The sequence below is a fragment of the Protomyctophum parallelum genome (assembly GCF_964188405.1).
Source record: "Protomyctophum parallelum genome assembly, chromosome: 3".
Classification (NCBI taxonomy): Eukaryota; Metazoa; Chordata; class Actinopteri; order Myctophiformes; family Myctophidae; genus Protomyctophum; species Protomyctophum parallelum.
In genome coordinates, this window is record NC_139698.1 from 4,501,801 (window position 1) to 4,518,351 (window position 16,551).

The 16,551-nt window shown below is 44.3% G+C and overlaps 1 long non-coding RNA gene across 2 annotated transcripts; it reads left to right on the top strand.

Annotated features, from left to right (window-relative positions):
• Nucleotides 1-1,180: 1,180 nt before the first annotated feature.
• LOC310855719 lies at nucleotides 1,181-2,784 on the top strand. Of its 2 annotated transcripts, XR_014569016.1 has the most exons (6): nucleotides 1,228-1,256; nucleotides 1,766-1,803; nucleotides 1,868-1,893; nucleotides 1,999-2,046; nucleotides 2,217-2,297; nucleotides 2,647-2,784. It is a non-coding gene; the product is annotated as an uncharacterized lncRNA (long non-coding RNA). The 2 variants fall into 2 exon arrangements; XR_014569015.1 differs by lacking the exon at nucleotides 1,868-1,893 and having other exon boundaries at nucleotides 1,181-1,256.
• The last annotated feature ends 13,767 nt before the right edge of the window (nucleotides 2,785-16,551 follow it).

The following is a 16,551-nucleotide window of genomic DNA, read 5'->3' on the forward strand; positions in this document are numbered from 1 at the left end:
AGTGGACGACCCAATTAAGCATTAGGCTACACTTGTTTACAACAGGGTCCACATTGTTCAATTCATCACCTGAGGGTGTACACTGTACAAAATGGAACATTCTGGCGGCCCTGTAGTGCTACTGTGCTGATTAATGACATGTCTCAACGCGTTGTGGCGCTGTTCTGATTTTCACTGCCAACTGACTTTTGTGTTTTCACTCTGAGCTGTTCTTCTTCATCACCTTGTAGTTCCTTTATCACAGCGAACAATCAACCCATAATATGCCAATGAGTTGACTAGCTGACTATCTCGCGTTTTTGGACGAGATTACCTGGATTATATTTATGCCGCCAGTGTTTACTTTTTACTCCACATACATTGAATGAAGACCCGAGCAGCAGCAGCACTGACAGGTAAAACATCCTTTCTTCACCACAGAAACGCCACTACTAAAGACTCAAACATACACATAGCTCGGATAGTGTGTATAAATTGGCGGATTTATTTTATTTCTTTTGCACGTTATATAGATCACTTTCTGACATTCCAAGGGAAACGTTTAATGCTTCGCTGTCTTGGTGATTTGGTGAATATATGGATTTGTTTTTAGATCATTCAGGGATTTGTTAATACTGTACTGGGCTGACTGTTACTGTACATGGGGATGAACGCTGCATAGCAGCAACCAACAGACGACTAATAATGACTTATAGGACTATGTACCCAGCTAACATTTCCCCGCTAGGTACCGCCTCCCGCTGTCTATTTCTTCGCGTAGCACGCCCGAACGCGATCGTCCCTCGCCCCGACAGCGGGGCGAGGGACGATCGCGCTCATTTACATTTTAATGCCTTGTGAATTTACAGCGATGTACAGCCCCTCCTCACGCTGACGTAAGGCTTGCCTCCCCCGCCCGACGAGAGACAACTATTATTGAATATAATTAAGTGGATTCTTCTTCTTCTTCTTGCAGCTATATTTATTATTATTATTATTATTATTATTATTATTATTATTATTATTATTATTATTGTTATTATTATTAATAATAATATGTACCTGCAGACTAGTAATTGTAACACTTTAGTTCAGGCTAGCCTGGGGCCGAGGCATTCCCCGGCATGCATTGCAGAATTGCAGGCTGTTGCCTGCAGTGTTGTTGTTTTTGTTGACTGTTGAGTCGACGCTATGGTGGAGGGCTGGAGGCAGAAGACAAGACTGCCCAACAAATGCTTATATTACGCAGTTTTTCTCCGGAGAAATTCAGTCGAAAGGTCAGTGTATTTTTATATCCGATATCTACCGTGTGTAGTGTAATTGCACGTGTTAGAATGGTTTCGATCTTTATCTGTGTATGTTTTCCTCTAGCTAGCTAGCCAGCTAGCTAGCTAGCCAGCTAGCTAGCTAGCTACCTGGGTAATCTATTGTTTGGACGGGGGGATAGGGTTAGCAAACTCATGCTATTTTAACGGGCTTAAAAACATCTAGCTCCGTTAGAAAGAAAGAGAAAGCTACTGCAGCTTAAGCCTTATGGTGTTTTATATTAAGGTAGCTCTGGTCCATAGCCCAATCTGGACTCTACTGCCGTTGGACAAAACTAAAACAACAAAACTAAAACTAAAGCCTACTTTCCTTAGTACTTAGTCTCCTATACCACATCAATACAGCATGGAAATGGGGTCTGCAAGGCTAAATCTTCGTCAAATGTCTGTCTTGCAAATGTAAAAAACATCACATAGTAGGCTAATGTTTAAAACATACTTTTTTTGTTATTCTATTACAGGTGCAGATGCAGTGACCAACATGGTCACTGCCATGCAGGTACGTTCTTGTCTCCTCTAAAGGAACTCACAAAAACTGCCCTGTCTCTGCTCTTTCTGAACAGTTATTTGGTGGGAACCACTGAATTAAGTAATTACTTTTTGAAACAACTGAACGTTTTTTTTACTGAAAACAAACACAAGTTTGCTGTTGCATTTGAAAGAAATTTGACTTGAATTTGTTTTCATTTTACAGACAAGGTGACATGCTGTACAGAGCTGAGACATCGTTCTTTAATTTAAGGTAATTGTTCATTTTCATTTTTACCAAGGACAGAAAATTGGCACCCAACAATGTGTAACTGTGTACCATTTTTACCATCATAACATTTTGTAAATAAAGTTTTGTCTATAATTTGTTTGTCTGAAAACATTGAGTTATGTCAATTTGTTTTATTTGCTTTTACATTATAGGATGTTGGATTAGGAGAGGCAGGCAAACTTGTTGAAGCAGACGGCACAGAAAAGCCGGTTGAGGACGAGGACAATACAGAGGTGAGCTGTCAAGTGAAATGATTGATGAGTACAGTGGCACTCTGTGCCACACTATGAGCTTGTAGATCTGCTATTTTTCAACAGCTAACAGCATTTAAAATAATGTTTAAAACCTATGAGGCGACACAGATGCGTCCTCAGGTCTAAATGGGTTAAGGCAGTGGTTCTCACAGCCATCAAAACGTTATCCCACATTTCACAGCAATGATGGTAGGTAGGCCTATTTCAGAATGCCTGAATTTACACTTGGTTGCATGGTGAAAATAGTCGATCTACAAGCTCACGTGTTGTGAGCCCTATACAAATGCAATCCATATAAATTTTGTATTTGATTTTGTTCAAATTACAGATGAGGAGGTCACGTGGAGGAAGTGGATGATGGTGATGGATAAAGAGGAATCCAGTCTATACCCAGCCTGCATTGTACCGTGTGGGGGTCCCCGCAACATCCAGACCTCAAGGAACGCACCCAGCTTTCCGTGCTCGGAAATACAGACATGGGGACATACACACATTGCTACGCTCAGAAACTCCTGACTCCACTCAGAAGAGAATTGGTGTTTTAAAGACTTAAGCACTTAAACTTGAGAACTGATATGTCTTCTAAATCCTCACAGATTTGAGTTAAAACGTTTGCTGCAAAAGAATATATAGTTAGAGATTTGTGCCACATTTTCACAATGTTTCAAAATTAGCAAATCTACAAGCTCGTTTTCAACAGCTTACAGCTTTTAAAATAATGGTTAAAGTGGCTAAAACCAGGGGATCTTGGACTTCAGTGACGGAAACCTGGGGTCTGAGAGCTGGAGACGTTGGATAGGGTGCATCCTGGAACTTCTGCTGGGGGCCACCACCAGTCAGGCTTCATAAAGGAAGGAAACGGCCAGGCACAGCAGGCAGCTCATCAAATGCTGAATAACTTTGGCATGAAAAGGGTTCAAATGTATGCTGCACGATTTCTTGCTCAAAAGGTGAATCTCGATTGTGTGTTCTGTTTATTGCTGTGTAACTGTTATTGCAACATTACTGGGCCTACATAACTAACCACACAGAATAGACTTGGTGTTTTATAGACATAAGAAATTAAACTTGAGAACTGATTCCACAAAATGTCTTCTAAATCCTTGCAGATTTGAGGTAAAACGTTCACTGGGTTTGGGACACATTCTCACGATTTAAAAAAAATAGCAAATCCTTGTAGATCTGCCAACAATCTAACGGCTTTTAAAATGATGGTTAAAGTGTTTAAATGATATGATTGTTTTCTGAAAACCCTAGATGTTTCTGTATCATTGGTGTTCAAACGATTTACTCCAATCTGAAAATATGTTGTTCCAGGGACCGCGCTACGAGCTTGTAGGTCTGCTATTATCCTGAAAATGTGCAAATCTTTGAATATATATTATTTCAGAGCAAACGTTTTTAACTCCTCTTTGCTTCTGGGTAGTCCCTGGAACAACATATTTTCAGATAGGTGTCTGCGGTGTTCATAATATTTCTGGGGTCCTTGACATGACATAATTTGAGAACCACTGATATAGAAACATAGGTTTTTCAGAAAACTGTGGAATTGTGGACAGTCTTATCCAACAATGTTCTGGTGGTTTCAGGAAAGTTGGTGTTTTACTGTTTTATATATTTTAGGAGCCAGTGGTTCTCAAAGTGTGGTCCTAAAGTGCATTCTCAGAAAAATGGCATAAAAATCAACCACTTGTATTCTAAACTTGTCTGTTTTAAAATGTTTCCATGTTTTTTTTATGTTTATGTGCCTTTATTTATGTTTAACATGGCTGTCTAAATGTTTTCATTGTAACCTTTTTTTTTTCCTAATAAAGAAACAAAATGAAGTATACATTTGCTGCTTAATTATGTTTCTATAAATATGTGGGAGGGAGGTGAGCATGGGGGAGGATCGAGGGGTGAGGGTCGCAATATATATGGGGGGGGGGGGGGGGTGTCATAAGACAGCTTCACGCTGTCCTGCTGCTGCCGTCCGTAGCTGACGTTCGAGTCGCGGCAGAGAAGCGGGGCGCCGGCTACACGCGCGTCGGGGCGCGCGGCCCACGCTGATCATGAACGACTCACCCACGTCGCGTCACGCGCCCGGCGGAGGACACGATCCGCGGCGCGCGGGGACCGCCTCACGTCGGCGGCGCGCCATGACTTGCTAGCTGGGTAGCCCTAGAACGGCTCTTAATTGTTACATACAGTAAGTATAATTAAATTATCACAGGCATTCTAGGTCTAAGGACTGTGTATCAGTGATCAGTGTTTACTATAGATAGACCCTACCAATGTTTTATTTCATATGATTTTGAAAGGTATTTGACAGAGTTTAAATGTCTGATTTGTTGAAAATAGCTGATCAACCATTGCTCAGTCAGATCGGCTATAGTTTCAAATAGCCGATGTATAATAGCGTTTATAGTAGATGTAGCACGTCTGGATGGCCGAGCGGTCTAAGGCGCTGCGTTCAGGTCGCAGTCTCCCCTGGAGGCGTGGGTTCGAATCCCACTTCAGACAAGACCTTTTTTGTATTGTATATATGACGATATAGCTGATGTTTGATGCTATAGGCCATATATGTCAAACTCAAGGCCCGGGGGCCAAATCAGGCCCGTGAATGAATTATCTTTGGCCCGCGGGATGATATTTAATTAGTATTAGAACTGGCCCTCTGGTATACAAGTCCCACAATGCACTGCGAGTGCATTGTCACGTATTGAGGGCCCGCAAGCGCAAGCATGCGTCTTCTCTTCACTATTGATCAGCAGTGAAAGTATATCACTTGTGATCAACTTTCAGCTATACCCCTCTCCCTAAAAATGGCCTGTGTTGAAACACAGTCCAGGCCCTCGACTTGTACCAATTTCTTTATTTTGGCCCACTGTGTATTTGAGTTTGACATAGGCCTATTAAAAAACACAACACAAAATCTGGGGGTCCCCGGAGCCCAGTCTGAGAAGTCAGTAAACACTGAAGTTGGTGCTTTCATGAAATTAAGGATAGCACTCATCAATTTATTCACAATACCAGAATGCACCTTTAATCATAATACATGAAGCAGATAGCCCTGTGATTAAACCTTTAGCATTACACTGCAACCACACAGTGGCTACCTTTTTATTCACAATGCTATTGTACTCCTAATATATCATGGTGTAGTCTAGCTCTGGTCCATAGCTCTAATGGGCATTAGAGCTATGGACCTGCTGTAGTCAGCACAGTAGATTCATTTTTCAATCGATCTGGGATGTTGAAATTGTGCCAAACTGTGTTCAATTAATTGCCTCTTCTGCTACATTAAACAGCAGTTACTTATTATAATTGCATTGTATGTAGTCATAGCACGTCATAGTACATAATATAGCATAGTATAGTATATATGTATAGTTTCATTATATAGATATTCCACTGTTACGTATAGCTTACGCATGTTTCATGATAAATGCTTTTCATGTGATGTATTCCCATGCTTTTTTGTTCTTGCTTAATGTAAATCGTATCTGCTAAATGCCTAAATTGTAAATTGTAAATTGTTTTCAACCCTTTTCATGTCAAGGCCCAGATATATTTATTGGGTATTTGAGCCAGTGTTGTTTTTGGCAGCAAATTTCTATTTTAGTTTTAGTCATTAGTCTCTTGAATAGTTTTCACTTAGTTTTAGTCACATTTTAGTCACCTGGAATGTTCTAGTGTTTAGTTTAGTTTTAGTCGACTAAATGTCATACGATTTTAGTCGACTAAATCTACAGTTGATTTAGTCGACTAAAATGTGTTTTGACAGGCCTTGATGTCGTTGTAATGACATATTTTACACTTTGGTTGCATGCTGAAAATAGCAGATCTGCGTTGTGAGATTGTATATCTGCTATTTTCAGCATGCAACCCAGCATATAACTGGATCTCTTGTCCACTAGTCCCTTCCTAACATTTTAGTCTAGTTTTTATTTGTTGACGAAATTGTCAGTATATTTAGTCTTAGTTTTAGTCATCATAGATTTTTATTTTGTTTTTATTTAGTTTTAGTCAGTGAAAAAAGGTAGTCGACGAACATTTTTCGTCCTAGTTTTAGTCAACGAAAACAACACTGATTTGAGCCACAGCCCACAGACCACCATTTGATGCTATTTGGCCCCTAAGATCCAAAAAACTAACACATACTGTTGTTGTCGTTGGACAAGACTTTGTCCACAATTCCATTCTGTATTGATGTTGGTACTATTCCATTCTGTATTGATGTTGGTACTATTCCATTCTGTATTGATGTTGGTACTATTCCATTCTGTACTGATGTTGGTACTATTCCATTCTGTACTGATGTTGGTACTATTCCATTCTGTATTGATGTTGGTACTATTCCATTCTGTATTGATGTTGGTACTATTCCATTCTGTATTGATGTTGGTACTATTCCATTCTGTACTGATGTTGGTACTATTCCATTCTGTATTGATGTTGGTACTATTCCATTCTGTATTGATGTTGGTACTATTCCATTCTGTATTGATGTTGGTACTATTCCATTCTGTATTGATGTTGGTACTATTCCATTCTGTATTGATGTTGGTACTATTCCATTCTGTATTGATGTTGGTACTATTCCATTCTGTATTGATGTTGGTACTATTCCATTCTGTATTGATGTTGGTACTATTCCATTCTGTATTGATGTTGGTACTATTCCATTCTGTATTGATGTTGGTACTATTCCATTCTGTATTGATGTTGGTACTATTCCATTCTGTACTGATGTTGGTACTATTCCATTCTGTATTGATGTTGGTACTATTCCATTCTGTATTGATGTTGGTACTATTCCATTCTGTATTGATGTTGGTACTATTCCATTCTGTATTGATGTTGGTACTATTCCATTCTGTATTGATGTTGGTACTATTCCATTCTGTATTGATGTTGGTACTATTCCATTCTGTATTGATGTTGGTACTATTCCATTCTGTATTGATGTTGGTACTATTCCATTCTGTATTGATGTTGGTACTATTCCATTCTGTATTGATGTTGGTACTATTCCATTCTGTATTGATGTTGGTACTATTCCATTCTGTATTGATGTTGGTACTATTCCATTCTGTACTGATGTTGGTACTATTCCATTCTGTACTGATGTTGGTACTATTCCATTCTGTATTGATGTTGGTACTATTCCATTCTGTATTGATGTTGGTACTATTCCATTCTGTATTGATGTTGGTACTATTCCATTCTGTATTGATGTTGGTACTATTCCATTCTGTATTGATGTTGGTACTATTCCATTCTGTATTGATGTTGGTACTATTCCATTCTGTATTGATGTTGGTACTATTCCATTCTGTACTGATGTTGGTACTATTCCATTCTGTATTGATGTTGGTACTATTCCATTCTGTACTGATGTTGGTACTATTCCATTCTGTATTGATGTTGGTACTATTCCATTCTGTATTGATGTTGGTACTATTCCATTCTGTATTGATGTTGGTACTATTCCATTCTGTATTGATGTTGGTACTATTCCATTCTGTATTGATGTTGGTACTATTCCATTCTGTATTGATGTTGGTACTATTCCATTCTGTATTGATGTTGGTACTATTCCATTCTGTATTGATGTTGGTACTATTCCATTCTGTATTGATGTTGGTACTATTCCATTCTGTATTGATGTTGGTACTATTCCATTCTGTATTGATGTTGGTACTATTAGTGGAGCAAACGTTGGATTGTGTAGACTTCTTGTAAATTAAGCAATGCCAGATGTGTAACAATAATTTAACTCTAAAATTAAAACAAATGGACCCCATACGGGTCTATTTGGTTTCATTCGGCCTATTATAGCGCCACCAGGAGGCCACAACCTGGCCTGGTGGAGACCTGTCCTATTATAGCGCCACCAGGAGGCCACAACCTGGCCTGGTGGAGACCTGTCCTATTATAGCGCCACCAGGAGGCCACAACCTGCCCTGGTGGAGACCTGTCCTATTATAGCGCCACCAGGAGGTCACAACCTGACCTGCCCTGGTGGAGACCTGTCCTATTATAGCGCCACCAGGAGGCCACAACCTGGCCTGCCCTGGTGGAGACCTGTCCTATTATAGCGCCACCAGGAGGCCACAACCTGGCCTGCCCTGGTGGAGTCCTGTCCTATTATAGCGCCACCAGGAGGCCACAACCTGACCTGCCCTGGTGGAGACCTGTCCTATTATAGCGCCACCAGGAGGCCACAACCTGACCTGCCCTGGTGGAGACCTGTCCTATTACAGCGCCACCAGGAGGCCACAACCTGACCTGCCCTGGTGGAGACCTGTCCTATTATAGCGCCACCAGGAGGCCACAACCTGACCTGGCCTGGTGGAGACCTGTGCCCGAGGGGCACTTTTTCTAGTTATTGTTATTAATATTGATATTGATATTATTATTAATATTCATATTCATATTCATATTCATATTATTATTATTATTATTATTTAAATACAATTATTCTATAGGCCTACCCAGTACATTCTATAATGCAACGTTTAGAATGCCCTTCTCTTCTTTGCCACTGGATGGCGCCACATCTCGTGAAATGTGTGTACAACTTTGACATGCAGTTAAAAGTTCACAAGCAGCAGCAGACTGCAATAATGTAGGCTGAAGAGAAGATAAACACACACGTGCACGCACACACACACGCACACACACACACACACACACACACACACACACACACACACACACACACACACACACACACACACACACACACACACACATCATCAAAGCCGAGTCATATGACTAACAGCAGGGCAGGCAGGCAGTTATATAGCTGAGCTTTTGAACAACACTGGAGTCTGTTTCACAGAGAGAGTTCAGTCACTCTGCAGGAGAACAACTTTCAGCTGGAGAGAGAGACTCTTTCTTTTTTTTGCGTTGTTTACAGAAGGTTTTGTTTTGGGCTACAAAAGGAGCATTCAGAAAGGATAGTCTTCATGCTTCCCCCGGTATCCGACCGCCTCCTGCGTCTGCCTGTCAGTGATGGGAGGGCAGTTAGAGTAAAGGGTTATAGGTTTAGCTGTTCATTTTGTTGACTAAAAAGACTCGGACTAAAAAGCTTTTTTCCCCCCTTTTTAGACTAGACTAGGCTATTTTCAGAGGACTAAAACAGGCCTTAAAGCTGAATGGTGTGTTTTCAAAAGACCAAATCGGAATGTCCTGTTCAAGTTAAGACTAAAGACTAAAGGAAAGGTTTTTGATATTTGTAGTCGACTAAGTCTAGACTTAGACGGTGGGTCAGTTATAGTCTCAGAGTCATAGGTTTCTGACCTTATACAAGTTAGTTTATGCACGGAACAAACAATGTGTGCTTTAATTATCATCTTAGTTGAATACGAGTCTGAGCAATTATGTTTTAGTTTATTTTCTGGCAGTGTTTTTGTTTTCGTTGACGAAATACCAAAGTCCAAGATGTTTTTAGTCGACTAAGGTCGAGACTGAGAAGATCGCCTAATCGCCTAAAACAGCTGTGATTTAAACGTCTGTGATGTGACGATGGAGGGGAACCACAGGACACGACGCCGAAGGCAGAGGAAGGGAACCAGAGCCAACGACGCCAGGAAGACATCCGTTTCTCCAGATGTCGCCGGACGGATGATTGACAGGGCGTCATCAACAGATGGACAGATGATTGACAGGGCGTCAACAGATGGACAGATGATTGACAGGGTGTCAACAGATGGACAGATGATTGACAGGGCGTCAACAGGTGGACAGATGATTGACAGGGCGTCAACAGGTGGACAAATGATTGACAGGGCGTCATCAACAGATGGACGGATGATTGACAGGGCGTCATCAACAGATGGACAGATGATTGACAGGGCGTCAACAGATGGACAGATGATTGACAGGGCGTCAACAGGTGGACAGTTGATTGACAGGGCGTCATCAGGTGGACGGATGATTGACAGGGTGTCAACAGATGGACAGATGATTGACAGGGCGTCATCAACAGATAGACGGATGATTGACAGGGCGTCAATGTTGTCATCAGTGACGGTCAGTGTTGCCAAGTCTGCTGATTCCAAGCTTGTGTTTTCTGTAAAGTTGCTTATGTTGTATGTGTACATATTAGTTTGGGGGGGGGGGGGGGGGGGGGGACCTGGGAGTTTGAACTTTTTTTTAAAACGATTTTTTTTATTGAAAGTAGATTGAAATGGGGAGGTTCCCTGTTCGAACCCTGTGGGCTCCCCCAGAGTTAAGTGTCCTTGAGCAAGACTCTGAACCCCTGATTGCTCCTGATGTGCTGGTCGGTGTAAATAGAAAATGCTCGATCGTGGGCTCGATTAGAACCCGGCTCGATAAGCCTGATCAATAAAGTGCGCTCATTATCAATGAAACATGACGATCTCCATCCCTACAGGCGGTGGTCAGCGCTCCGTCTCCGTCCCGCGGTGGTGGTGGTGGTGGTGGTGGAAGTGGACACAGGAGGCTGGCGGTGGTCAGCGGTCCCTCTCCGCCCCCTGGTGGTGGAAGTGGACACAGGAGGCTGGCGGTGGTCAGCGGTCCCTCTCCGCCCCCTGGTGGTGGAAGTGGACACAGGAGGCTGGCGGTGGTCAGCGGTCCCTCTCCGCCCCCTGGTGGTGGAAGTGGACACAGGAGGCTGGCGGTGGTCAGCGGTCCCTCTCCGCCCCCTGGTGGTGGTGGTGGACACAGGAGGCTGGCGGTGGTCAGCGGTCCCTCTCCGCCCCCTGGTGGTGGAAGTGGACACAGGAGGCTGGCGGTGGTCAGCGGTCCCTCTCCGTCCCGCGCTGGTCTCAGCCTTCCCGGGGTGATGGATGCCGAGGGCCGTGTGGACGAGTCCAGGCTGAGGATGCACATCTTCAAAAACGGTATGTCGGTCGGTCAGTCAGCCAGCCAGTCAGTCAGTCAGTCAGTCAGTCAGTCAGTCAGTCAGCCAGTCAGTCAGTCAGTCAGCCAGCCAGCCAGTCAGCCAGCCAGCCAGTCAGCCAGCCAGTCAGCCAGCCAGCCAGTCAGCCAGTCAGCCAGCCAGTCAGTCAGTCAGTCAGCCAGTCAGCCAGCCAGTCAGCCAGTCAGCCAGTCAGTCAGTCAGTCAGCCAGTCAGCCAGCCAGTCAGCCAGTCAGTCAGCCAGTCAGTCAGCCAGCCAGCCAGCCAGTCAGCCAGCCAGCCAGTCAGTCAGTCAGTCAGTCAGTCAGCCAGTCAGCCAGCCAGTCAGCCAGTCAGTCAGTCAGTCAGTCAGTCAGTCAGCCAGTCAGTCAGTCAGTCAGTCAGTCAGTCAGTCAGTCAGTCAGTCAGTCAGTCAGTCAGTCAGTCAGTCAGTCAGCCAGTCAGTCAGTCAGTCAGCCAGTCAGTCAGCCAGTCAGTCAGTCAGTCAGTCAGTCAGCCAGTCAGTCAAACCAACCTGACCAAAACACGCGGAGTGAAAATAAGCCTATGCTGTCTGCAGGGCCTGCCCCAAAGTTATTGGTGCAGCCGCGCCCGCGTTAGCTGACTCCTCATGCATTGAAGGAAGCATGAGGTCAGTCCGGTGCTCTCCCCAGGTTGGCAGAAGAGGAAGTGTAGCGCCCAGGATTACATTAGATAATTGACACTGGGTGAAAAAATGTGTTCCAAAATCGTGGGATGAAATAAATATTAAAAATAAAATAGTATATGGGACTAGTCTGGATAAGAGATCAAGTTTCATGCTATAGGTTGCATTCTGAAAATAGCCGATCTGCAAGCTCACAACGCGTCACGCTCAGACACGTTGTGAGCTTGTATGTCAGCTATTTTGAGCATGCAATCAAAGTATAAAATCAGCTACTACGGTGGAATCAAGGCCCGCCAAAACACATTTTAGTCGACTAAATCAACAAGATTTAGTCGACTAAAACTAGACTATAACGCCAAAGCTTTTCAGATGACATATAGAATGTCACCAAAAGAAAATGCATTTTTATTCAAAATAATGTGTGACCAAATTTGACTGAGGGACTGCATGCCATTGGATTTTTTTTGTTGTGTTCAGCTGTCATGTGAAAGCTGGGAATAATAGCTTCAAATTGACATAGTTTTGGAAAATATGGCTTATAGAGTAATGTCTTGCAGAAAACAGTGAGTTGAGAAAACAGGCTTTGCAAGGTTCCCTTCTGTGGTCTCTAACATTACACCTAGCTACATGTTTAATCATTTATTTCATATTTACATGTCTTCTGTGGTCTCTAACATTACACCTGTATAGATGTTTAAGCATTTATTTCATATTTACATGTCTTCTGTGGTCTCTAGCATTACACCTATAGCTACATGTTTAAGCATTTATTTCATATTTACATGTCGATTTCAGCTCTGACACTTATTTCAGACATGCTCTAGTATGTTTAGAGTCTGCCTGTGCTATATTAACTCATAAAACAAACAAATAAAAGTTTTTCTCCCGTGGTGAAAAGCTGGAATTTGCGCGGTGGCAGGCTCCCATTCAAATCTGGTCACATTAATGACTATATAAAACACAAATAAAAATGTCGCCGCCGTCGAACTCAACACTATATACACTGTAAATCCCTGGAACATGTGACGTGTTTAAACCTAAACACCATGTGTGTAATAATAAAATGCCAAATGTTTATAATTGGTCATAAAATACAGTAGAACACGAGTTCACTCAAACACCTCACGAGAACACCTAGTGTTCAAATTCTAAACACCTATAATATGACTGACTTTGATTGTAAAAACTAAACACGTTTATGTGTTTAAAAAGTGTTACGGGCGATTAAACATGTTCTTCTGTTTATAATCTAAACACTGTGACACGTTTAAAAAGTGTTACAAATATGTGTTTAAAACAGTTTATAACCTAAACGCTTGGGTTTAGTGTGTACTGACCACGCTGACCACTTCCGTTTTTGGTTTCCCTCCTCCCAGGGGGCGTGTCTCCGGCGTGCCAGCGCGGGGCGGTGTGGCGCTTCCTGTTCGGCATGTACCCGTGCAGCTCCACGGCGCAGGAGCGCCCCCTGATGGAGGAGCAGCTGGCCGTGCGCTACGCCGCCATGAAGCGGAGGTGGCAGCGAGCGCTGCCCTCTAGTGGCTGCCTAAGGCTCAACGGCACCGACGGTAAGACCGGGCAACGTAACTTAACCCGTTCTGACCTGAGATCAGATTCTAACGCACCGAAGAATGGTGGTTCTTTAGCGCATTTTGACCTGAGATCAGATTCTAACGCACCGAAGAATGGTGGTTCTTTAACGCATTTTGACCTGAGATAAGATTCTAAAAATGTCTTAAATCCTGGCAGTTTAAAAAAAAAATAGCAGACCTACAAGCTCGTAGCGCGCCAATTCATTAACCCATTCTGACCGGGCACCCATTTTGGTGTTGGCATCATGTTATGCTTTAGCTATTGAAAAATAGCAGATCTACAAGCTCATATCGCGCCACCGAGTGGCGCGATACGAGCTTGTAGGTCTGCTATTTTTGAAAAATCGAAGAACGACTGACATTTTTTAAATCTGATCTCAGGTCAGAATGGGTTCATCAGACCAGTGTGTGTCCAGTGGAAACCTCGTATGAATCTGATCTCAGGTCAGAATGGGTTAATTGAATTACAGCAATCCCGTTTGATATCGTTAAAAAGGACCTAAAGACCTGTCCACGTCCAAGGCCCCCCCACGGTGTGATTACAAAATACTTAAGTAAATCTACTCAACTGTACTTTCCACGACTGCTCCCTGATGTCCTATATATTCTCCACTTGCTAATCGTGTAATGACAAATCATGATTATAACGTAAACGCCTAATCGCAATCCTTTGAGATAATCGCAATTATCTTTGCATTTATATAATCCTCCTTTTCATGTTGAAACATTGGCTTGTATACGCCGTCCTCTGTTTTCAAAATGTTTTACCGCACTTTGGCTTCGTAACGGGCAGTCGTTGCTGCGTTCACAGTTCACACGGGCAGATGCTAAAAGATGCAAAGATGCAAAGCTATAGTATAGGCCTACACAGCGTATAGTTGCAGCTTTGTATCTTTGTAGCTGAAGTGCAGCTCTTTTTGCAGCAGCTACAAACGTCGATGTATCTTCGTATCTTCGCGTCGCTGTGCTTCCCGTGAAAAAAAATCCACGGTAGACTGTGGCGCTCTATTTCCGTCCATGCTAAACCCCATATCCCTAAAACTGCTTTGCATTTCTTGAAAGATATCTTTGAATATAGTCGATAGATGTTGTGAGCTTGTAGATTGTGGCTCTTCATTTTAACTATTCAAAAAGGTTTTTCAAAATAGTAAAAGAAACACATCTTTATCTTTTGCATCTGCCCGTGTGTGAACGCAGCACAAACAGCTGAGTTAGTATCAGCTGTCCGCTACTTTGACCACTGTGTGTGTGTGTGTGTGTGTGTGTGTGTGTGTGTGTGTGCGTGTGTGTGTGTGTGTGTGTGTGTGTGTGTGTGTGTGTGTGTGCGTGTGTGTGTGTGTGTGTGTGTGTGTGTGTGTGTGTGTGTGTGTGTGTGTGTGTGTGTGTGTGTGTGTGTGTGTGTGTGTGTGTGTGTGTGTGTGTGTGTGTGTGTGTGTGCGTGCATGCGTCTGTGTGTGTGTGTGTGTCCCATAGCTGAGCTGGTATCAGCCGTCCGCTACTTTGAGCAGCGCCAGGCGTCCGAGGCCCGTCGTCTGCAGGTCCACCACGACCAGAACGCTGAGTTCAGGGACCGCCTGGCCTTCCTGGAGCTCCAGGCACAGGTGGTCCAAACCCATCCCTCTCTGTCCATAATGACCCATTCAGGAGGTCCAAACCCAGCCCTCTCTCTCTGTCCATAATGACCCATTCAGGCCGTAAATAGTATCCCAAGCGGCACACTTTACTACTTATTACGATGGAAATAAGCAAATTAAACTGCCTCCCCCTGGCCAGCCGGGGCGCCTGATGGAGGGGAAAGGAACTGGTCTCTAAACTGCCTCCCCCTGGCCAGCCGGGGCGCCTGATGGAGGGAAAAGGAACTGGTCTCTAAACTACCTCCCCCTGGCCAGCCGGGGCGCCTGATGGAGGGGAATGGAACTGGTTGGAATAACGTGTTCCTTCCACGCGCTACGTGACGTCCAACCAGGGAAACTCCCCCCTGTCAGGTGTAAAGGAGCAACTTGGACACTCAGGCATGAAGGAAGCATGAGTTCAAGTCCGTTGCTCTCCCCTTGTCCCCCATATATGGGGACTAGGTTGGTCTCCCCTTGTCCCCCATATATGGGGACTAGGTTGGTCTCCCCTTGTCCCCCATATATGGGGACTAGGTTGGTCTCCCCTTGTCCCCCATATATGGGGACTAGGTTGCTCTCCCCTTGTCCCCCATATATGGGGACTAGGTTGCTCTCCCCTTGTCCCCCATATATGGGGACTAGGTTGGTCTCCCCTTGTCCCCCATATATGGGGACTAGGTTGGTCTCCCCTTGTCCCCCATATATGGGGACTAGGTTGGTCTCCCCTTGTCCCCCATATATGGGGACTAGGTTGGCGGAGGGTGTGTAGAGCCCAGGATCACATTAGATGATTGACACAGGGGTGAAAAATGGGTTACAAAATTGTGGGATAAAAATAATAATAAAAATAAATAAAAATAAAAGCAAATTAGCACAAAAACCCAACCCCCATTGAGGGCTTATGCTATAGGGGAAATATAGCCAATAATGCACTTTTGCACAAAATAACACCTGGACCTCAGTCCAAGCTCCCAGTCCAGTCCCCCAGTCCAAGCCCCCAGTCCAAGCCCCCAGTCCAAGCCCCCAGTCCAGTCCAAGCCCCCAGTCCAAGCCCCCAGTCCAAGCCCCCAGTCCAAGGCCCCAGTAAGGCTATCCAACGATGAAGCTGCCACTACCTACTGGCGAAAAGTGGAACTACAGCACGTTCATGACGTCATGTGCCGTGCGTGCGTGCGTGCGTGCGTGCGTGCGTGCGTGCGTGCAGTGCGTGCGTGCGTGCGTGCGTGCGTGCAGTGCGTGCGTGCGTGCAGTGCGTGCGTGCGTGCGTGCGTGCGTGCGTGCGTGCGTGCGTGCAGTGCAGTGCGTGCGTGCAGTGCAGTGCAGTGCGTGCGTGCAGTGCGTGCGTGCGTGCGTGCGTGCGTGCGTGCGTGCGTGCGTGCGTGCAGTGCAGTGCGTGCAGTGCAGTGCAGTGCGTGCGTGCGTGCGTGCGTGCGTGCAGTGCGTGCAGTGCAGTGCGTGCGTGCGTGCGTGCGTGCGTGCAGTGCGTGCGTGCAGTGCGTGCGTGCGTGCGTGC